At 44.3% G+C, this 8676-nt stretch overlaps 1 pseudogene; it reads right to left on the bottom strand.

Annotated features, from left to right (window-relative positions):
* Nucleotides 1–4516: 4516 nt before the first annotated feature.
* On the bottom strand, nucleotides 4517–7610 carry LOC118675582 (annotated as a pseudogene).
* Between the last annotated feature and the right edge of the window lie 1066 nt (nucleotides 7611–8676).

Below are 8676 nucleotides of genomic sequence, written 5' to 3'. Positions count from 1 at the left end.
CAGACTAAATGCTCCAAACAAAAGACATCGAGTGGCTGAATGGATAAAAAAACATGACCCATACATCTGCTGTGTACAAGAAACCCACCTCATTAGAAGGGACTCACACAGACTGAAAGTGAAAGGATGGAAAAATATCTTTCAGGCAAATGGAAAGGAAAAGAAAGCTGGGGTAGCAATACTTATATCGGACAAAATAGACCTCAAAGTGAAGGCCATAACTAGAGATAAGGAAGGCCACTTCATAATACTAAAGGGATCAATACAACAAGAAGATATAACCCTGGTAAACATATATGCACCCAATGCAGGAGCACCCAAATTCATAAAAAAAACTCCTGGAAGATATCAAAGGAGAGATCAACAAAAATACAATCATAGTAGGGGACTTTAATACACCACTGACAGCACTGGATAAGCCCTCTAGACAAACAATCAGCAAAGATACAGCAATCCTAAATGACTCACTAGATCAGATGGACTTAATAGACATCTTCAGAACACTCCACCCCAAAGCTAAGGAATATACATTCTACTCAAATGCTCATAAGACATATTCAAAAATAGACCATATATTGGGTCACAAGCAAAGGATCCCCAAATTCAAGAAGACTGAAATCATAAAAAGCATCTTCGCAGACCACGATGGCATAATATTAGAAATAAACTACAATAAAAACAACCCAAAATACTCAAACACCTGGAAGCTGAATAGCATGCTATTAAATATTGATTGGGCTACCAATGAGATCAAAGAAGAAATTAAAAACATCCTGGAAACTAATGACAATGAAAACACAACAATCCAAAACCTATGGGACACAATGAAAGCAGTCCTGAGAGGGAAGTTTATAGCTCTACAGGCCTATCTCAAAAAACAAGAAAAAATGGTAGTAAATCATCTAACTCTACAACTCAAAGAATTAGAAAGAGAGCAACAAGAAAAGCCCAGAGTGAGCAGAAGGAAGGAGATAATAAAGATTAGAGCAGAAATAAATGACATAGAGACCAAAAAAACAATACAGAAAATCAATGAAACCAAGAGCTGGTTCTTTGAAAGGATAAACAAGATTGACAAACCTCTAGCCAGACTCACCAAGAAGCAAAGAGAGAGGACCCAAATAAACAAAATCAGAAACGATAGAGGCGAAATAACAACAGACCCCACAGAAATACAAATGATCGTTAAAAAATACTATGGACAGCTCTACTCCAACAAACTAGACAACCTGGAGGAAATGGACAAATTCCTAGAAAAATACAACATTCCAAAACTCAATCAGGAAGAATCTAAAAATCTCAACAGGCCAATAACTATGGAAGAAATTGAAGCAGTCATCAAAAAGCTTCCAGCAAACAAAAGCCCAGGACCAGACGGCTTCACAGGGGAGTTTTACCAAACACTCAAGGAAGAACTAAAACCTATCCTCCTCAGACTACTACAAAAAATTCAAGAGGAAGGAACACTTCCAAGCTCATTCTATGAAGCCAGCATCACCCTAATACCAAAACCAGGTAAAGACAACACAATGAAAGAGAATTACAGGCCAATATCCCTCATGAACATAGATGCCAAAATCCTCAACAAAATCTTAGCAAATCGGATCCAGCAGTACATCAGAAAGATCATATACCATGACCAAGTAGGATTTATCCCAGGGATGCAAGGATGGTACAATATCCGCAAATCAATAAACGTGATACATCACATAAACAAATTGAAAGAAAAAAACCACATGGTCATGTCAATTGATGCAGAAAAAGCATTTGACAAAATTCAACACCCATTTCTGATAAAAGCTCTCAGCAAGGTGGGAGTAGAAGGATCATACCTCAACATAATAAAAGCCATATATGACAGGCCCAAGGCCAACATCATACTCAATGGACAAAAACTAACACCATTTCCCCTAAGAACAGGAACAAGACAGGGATGCCCCCTCTCACCACTCCTGTTCAACATAGTACTGGAAGTGTTAGCCATTGCAATTAGGCAAGAAGAAGAAATAAAAGGCATCCAAATTGGAAAAGAGGAAGTAAAACTGTCCTTATTTGCAGACGACATGATATTATACATACAAAACCCTAGAGACTCCATCAAAAAGCCTCTAGACTTAATACATGAATTTGGCAATGTAGCAGGATACAAAATTAACCCCAAGAAATCTGAGGCATTTCTATACACCAATAGTGAACTTTCGGAAAGAGAGATTATAAAAACAATCCCGTTTACCATCGCACCAAAAAAATTAAGCTACCTAGGAATAAACTTAACTAAAGAGGTAAAAGACCTCTACTCAGAAAACTACAGGACGTTGAAAAAAGATATAGAGGAAGACATAAACAGATGGAAGAATACCGTGTTCATGGATTGGTAGAATCAACATCATTAAAATGTCCATACTACCCAAAGCAATCTATAAATTCAACACACTTCCCATTAAAATACCAATGGCATACTTCAGAGATCTAGAACGAACTCTCCAAAAATTCATCTGGAATAAAAAAAGACCCCGAATAGCTGCAGCAATCCTGAAAAAGAACAAAGTAGGTGGGATCTCAATACCAGATATCAAGTTGTATTACAAAGCCACTGTTCTCAAAACTGCCTGGTACTGGCACAAGAATAGGCATATAGATCAATGGAATAGAATAGAGAGCCCAGAAATCGGCCCGAACCAATATGCTCAATTAATATTTGACAAAGGAGGCAAGAACATACAATGGAGCCAAGATAGTCTCTTCAATAAATGGTGTTGGGAAAATTGGACAGATATATGCAAGAAAATGAAACTAGACCACCAACTTACACCATACACAAAAATAAACTCAAAATGGATAAAGGACTTAAATGTATGACAGGAAACCATAAAAATTCTAGAAGAATCCAAAGGCAACAAAATCTCAGACATATGCCGAAGCTATTTCTTCACTGATACAGCTCCTAGGGCACTTGAAACTAAAGAAAAAATGAACAAATGGGACTACATCAAAATAAAAAGCTTCTGCACAGCAAAAGAAACCATCAACAAAACAACGAGAAAACCCACTGTGTGGGAAAACATATTTGCCAATGTCATATCTGATAAGGGCCTAATCTCCAAAATTTATAGGGAACTCATACAACTTAACAAAAGGAAGATAAACAATCCAATCAAAAAATGGGCAAAGGACCTAAATAGACACCTTTCAAAAGAGGACATTCAGAAAGCCAAGAGACATATGAAAACATGCTCAAAGTCACTAATCATCCGAGAGATGCAAATCAAAACAACAATGAGGTACCATCTCACACCTGTCAGACTGGCTATCATCAACAAATCAACAAACGACAAGTGCTGGAGAGGATGTGGAGAAAAAGGAACACTTGTGCACTGCTGGTGGGAATGCAGACTGGTGCAGCCACTATGGAAGACAGTATGGAGTTTCCTCAAAAAACTGAAAATGGAACTCCCATTTGACCCTGTGATCCCACTTCTAGGAATATATCCCAAGAAACCAGAAACACCAATCAGAAAGGATATATGCACCCCTATGTTCACAGCAGCACAATTCACCATAGCTAAGATCTGGAAACAGCCTAAGTACCCATCAGTAGATGAATGGATTAGAAAACTGTGGTACATCTACACAATGGAATACTATGCTGCTCTAAAAAGGAAGGAACTCTTACCATTTGCAACGTCATGGATGGAACTGGAGAGCATTATGCTAAGTGAAATAAGCCAGTCAATAAAGGAAAAATACCACATGATCTCACTCATTCATGGATAATAGAGACCATTATAAACTTTTGAACAATAATAGATACAGAGGCAGAGCTCCCTTAAACAGATTGTCAAACTGCAGCGGGAAGGCCGGGGAGGGTTGGGGGGCAGGAGGTAGGGGGGTAAGAGATCAACTTAAGGACTTGTATGCATGCATATAAGCATAACCAATGGACATAAGACACTGGGGGATAGGGGAGGCTAGGGGAATGTCTAGGGCGGGGGGATAAAATGGACACATATGTAATACCCTTTGTAATACTTTAAGCAATAAATAAATAAAAAAAAATGAAACCTCTCATTCCACAATCTATATATATAAAAGCCAAGCGACCAGAACGACGGAACGACCAGTCGCTATGATGTGCACTGTGGTGACCAACTGGCCAGATCACCCCCGCTCCCCCGACCTCCCACGGCCCTTCCTCCTGGCCGGCCCAGCCCCAATCACCTCCCCCACCTCAATCGGGGGCAGAGCCAGCCGGCCAACCTCCTGTGGACCCCCCACGGCCACGCAACCTCCGGTGGCCTGCCTCCAAATGACTGGCCCAGTCCCAATCAAGGGTGGGGCTGGCCAGCCAAACTCTTACATCCCCTCTTCTCCGCTGGCTCAGCCCCAATCGGCCCCCATCAGGGCTGTCCAGCCGAACCCTACCCATGCACGAATTCGTGCACTGGGCCTTTAGTTTAGAGATGAACCTTAAACTCTGAGGGTAAGGCAAGTGGAAACTGGACTGAAATGGCAAGCCTTAGACTACCAGAGAGGTGGACATGAGGGAGTTAGTGTGCTGCTGCCGCCACTGAGAGGGAAAGGGAAAATTGCAGAGTTGGAGTCCTTGGAGCATGTGCTGGTCTGAACCAGAGCAGAGCCCTGTTCTTGGCATCCTCAGGTAAGTCATGGGGGGCGGGGGGGGGGGGGTTCATTCCAAATGTGGTAGGTTGACCAGGAGGCAAATGGATCAAATGGTGGGACTCACATTTTGCTTCAAAAGTAGAAATAATAATAGCAATGCCATATATATATATATATATATATATATATATATATGGCATTTTTATATATACATATATAGCATTATGTATCAATTTATATCTATCTACATATCTATATATCTATATATATCTATCCTATCTAATAATAGACAAACATGGTAATTAACCGTACCTCCGACACGCTTCCCATTGCCTAATCAGGGTGATATGCAAATTAACTGCCAACCAAGATGGTGGCCGGCAGCCAGGCAGCTGAAGCGAACAGGAGGCTTGCTTGCTCCAGTGATGGAAGAAACCAAGGTTCCCCGCCTGCCGCCGCCCAGCTCTGAGCTGCCCTCTAAGCAACTATGTTGCAATTTTAGAAGCTAAACAATCCCCAGAAACCTGCTTTCAGTCAGCCGGGCTTCAGAGCTGGAGTTGCAACAGTGTTTCAATTATAGAAGCTAAACAAAGCCCAGATACCTGCTTTCAGCAGCCGAGGTCTCAGAGCTGGAGCTGAGCCTCAGAGCTAAAGCTGGCTCTCAGCTCCAGTGACAGCCATAGAAGGTAAATAAATCCCAGAATAAAAAAAAAAGAAAAAAAGGAGAGGTTGGGAGCTTCAGTCACCCGCCAGCCTGAAAATGGCCCTCAGCCCCTCACCCAGACTGGCCAGGCACCCCAGTGGGGACCCCCACCCTGAAGGGGGTGTGACCAGCTGCAAACAGCCATCATCCCCTCATCCAGGCTGGCCAGGCACCCAAGCAGGACCACCACCCTGATCCGGGACACCCTTCAGGGCAAACCAGCTGGCCCCCACCCGTGCACCAGGCCTCTATCCTATATAGTAAAAGGGTAATATGCAAACTGACCCTACCAGCAGAAAGACTGGGAATGACTGGTCACTATGACACACACTGACCACCAGGGGGCAGACGCTCAATGCAGGAGCTGCCCTCTGGTGGTCAGGGTGCTCTCACATGCCACAAGCCAGGCTGATGGCTACCAGTACAGCGGTGGTGGTGGGAGCCTCTCCTGCCTCCTCAGCAGCGCTAAGGATGTCCGACTGCAGTTTAGGCCTGCTCCCCGCTGGTAAGTGGACATCCCCCGAGGGCTGCCGGGCTGCCAGAGGAATGTCTGATTGCCATCTTAGGCCCAATCCCCCGGGGAGTGGGCCTACGCCAGCAGGTGGTCATTCCCTGAGGGGTCCCAGACTGCAAGAGGGCACAGGCCAGGCTGAGGGACCCCCCCTCAGCTGCCTGCAGCTGGCCACTGGCTTTGTGGTAGTATGTGGCGTGCATGCCTGCCTGGCCCGACGTTACTGTCGCCAACCAGTTGTTCAACGTGTACTTGCCAGCTGGAGACATGACAGTACCCTCTCCCAGGCCATGGTGGTAGGCCAGCTCTCCACCCAGTGCCAGACACGGGTGATGCTCTGGAGGTAGTAGGCCTCGAGGATGCCTGAACCCACCAGGACGCCTGGGTTCCCGAGGGTGATGGCTGCTGTGAAGTCAGAACCCCGGTCCACCCCATCCACCTGCCAGTTCACAACCTTTGACTGCTGGGTCTGGATGGCCATCTTGGACCTGAGGCCGGCCCGGCTGGTGAATGACCTGGGCATTGAGGCTGCCACTGCTGTCCATGTCACCCACCAACACAGGGAATGTCTCTGTGGGACTCAGCTGCTTTGTCCCCACGTATGTGACCCCGAAATGGTAGGTGGACTCCCTGATTGTGCTGTGGGCTACTGTGTGGTTCACCTGGAAAAGGTTACTCAACCTTTTGTTGACTGTGAGCTTGACACCTTCCACCTGGATAGGAAACAGCTCCTGGCACTTGTGGCGCCCACCGCCATCCGGGTGGGGAAGGCAGCCGCAAGCCCCATCATGGTCAGTCCCTGCGTCCCTGCGGTCCCGCTGGCCCCTGCAGCCCCGGGGATCCGTTCTGTGAGGCGGCGGTAGTCCCACGAGGGCAGGCACGGGCGGCGGTGGCCCTGCGGGCGGCGAGCTGGCGGCCCGCACGTTCCCGCCTGGGCTCCGCTCCCACCCCCGCTCCCACCCCGTGGCCACGCGCAAGCGAACCCACTGCTGCTGTCTCTTCTTTCTTTCTGACAAATAAAGGAACGTAAGTTTAAAAGTTATTTACTAGCACGGATGTGTGTTGGGCACTTGTGATATATCAGAAAACAAGACAGACTCAGCCCTTTCTTCTTTGTCCTCACACCCAATCAAGACCATGTCTTTCCCTCCTTTTATTTATTTATTTATTTATTATTTATTTATTTAATTTTTTAAAAATATATTTTTTTATTGATTTTTTTTTTTTTACAGAGAGGAAGGGAGAGGGATAGAGAGTTAGAAACATCAATCAGCAGCCTCCTGCACACCCCCCACTAGGGATGTGCCCGCAACCAAGGTACATGCCCTTGACTGGAATTGAACCTGGGACCCTTCAGTCCAAAGGCCGATGCTCTATCCCCTGAGCCAAACCGGTTAGGACTATTTATTTTTTAATGAGAATTTTTATTTATTTACTTTTTTGTTGTTGTTGTTAATCCTCACTCGGAGATATCTTTCCATTGATTTTTAGGGAGAGTGGAAGAGAGAAGGAAAGACAGAAACATTGATGTGAAAGGAACACATCAATTGGTTGCCTCCTGCATGAGCCCTGACCAGGAGTGGTTTCAAGAACATGAGGGAAACTTTACCTTGCTTAGGTGGCCCCCCAATCACCAGATCTCAACCCAATTGAGCATTTGTGGGACTAAATTAAAGAGCCATCTGGCAGCTGGTTCCACAACCATCAAATCTCACAGAACTGGACAGTGCTATTCATCAGGCATAGTGTCAGATTCCTGGCATCACCTTTCAACATCTCGTGGAGTCAATGCCAAGAAGAATCGCCGCAGTATTGAAGGCAAAAGGTGGCCCAACGAAGTACTGATGGGTGGTTATAATAATCTGGCCACTCATGTTCAAATATCTCCCACGTTCAAAGGCTGTTAAATCGCATTGTTTACCCATATCTTCAGGGGAGAAAAAATCACTTCTACTGTCATGGTAAACAACCTGCTTCCCTATTTATAATGGTCTGGCCCTCTAGCAACTTCAGCGTGAAATGATAGCTAATTTGCCTACAAACGTCAGGTGGTTATAATAAAAACGTCAGGTGGGTATATATCTGATCCATTTGAGTATCTAAAGCACCATATTAGAACATTGTCACAATATAAAGAAAATGTCCTTGCTCTTTCCCCTCTGCCACCATCATATCTTTGGGTAGCAGGAGGAATTAGCAATATACTTACGAGCACTCTGTGTAGTAAGTATACAGAGTGGTGTAGGCTCATTTCAGGGCATTGATTTGATACAAATTCTTTTTTTTTTTTAAATATATTTTATTGATTTTTTACAGAGAGGAAGAGGGAGAGATAGAGAATTAGAAACATCGATGAGAGAGAAACATCCATCAGCTGCCTCCTGCACACTCCCCACTGGGGATGTGCCCGCAACCCAGGTACATGCCCTTGACCGGAATCGAACCTGGGACCCTTCAGTCCGCAGCCTGATGCTCTATCCACTGAGCCAAACCGGTTTCGGCAGATTTGATACAAATTCTAATCGTGTCTTCAGTTCAATTGGTTTCCAGTGTAGCTTTACTGTAACTACACCATGTATTTTATCAAATATTGCCAATATTTGTATTTAGTGTATAGTATTGTGATTTCAAAATCAATTCTAGATTTAGCCCAACATTTTGGAATGTATTTTTCTGTATAAAAATCGGTTCAGAAAAAAACAATATTTTGAGATTTAAAAAACATCTTATAGTTATTCTAACATAGATTTTAGTCACATTTATATTCTGTAGTGTTCAATGATTCCACTACATTACAAACTCAAGGAACAGATGAAATTGCTTTACCCACTGCCACCTAAGC

This window comes from Myotis myotis, unplaced genomic scaffold (assembly GCF_014108235.1).
Source record: "Myotis myotis isolate mMyoMyo1 unplaced genomic scaffold, mMyoMyo1.p scaffold_m19_p_2, whole genome shotgun sequence".
NCBI lineage: Eukaryota > Metazoa > Chordata > Mammalia > Chiroptera > Vespertilionidae > Myotis > Myotis myotis.
The sequence above is the reverse complement of the archived record's forward strand: the minus strand, read 5'-3'. Positions and strand labels throughout refer to the sequence as shown.